We start from the raw sequence: 254 nt of genomic DNA on the forward strand, positions 1-254 counted from the left end.
CACCTGACCCGCCCCAGCAGACAGGGCCAATGCCGGTCACGCCACACGGTGAATCACCAGCCCTGTCACCTGCGGGGAACCTTCGCCCGCAGTGGCAAGGGCCGGGCAGGCGCTGGGTACGCTTGGGTACACCTCTCCCTCCCGACGTGGGGGCCGGTGGGATGCCGCTGCTGCTCTCCCTGGGGCAAAGCACAGCCCAGCTGTCCTCCCCAAGCCCCTGAGCCTCCCGGCTGCAGGCAGGGGTGGGAGCAGCT

This window comes from Aptenodytes forsteri, unplaced genomic scaffold (assembly GCF_000699145.1).
Source record: "Aptenodytes forsteri isolate BGI_AS27 unplaced genomic scaffold, ASM69914v1 Scaffold404, whole genome shotgun sequence".
Taxonomy (NCBI): domain Eukaryota; kingdom Metazoa; phylum Chordata; class Aves; order Sphenisciformes; family Spheniscidae; genus Aptenodytes; species Aptenodytes forsteri.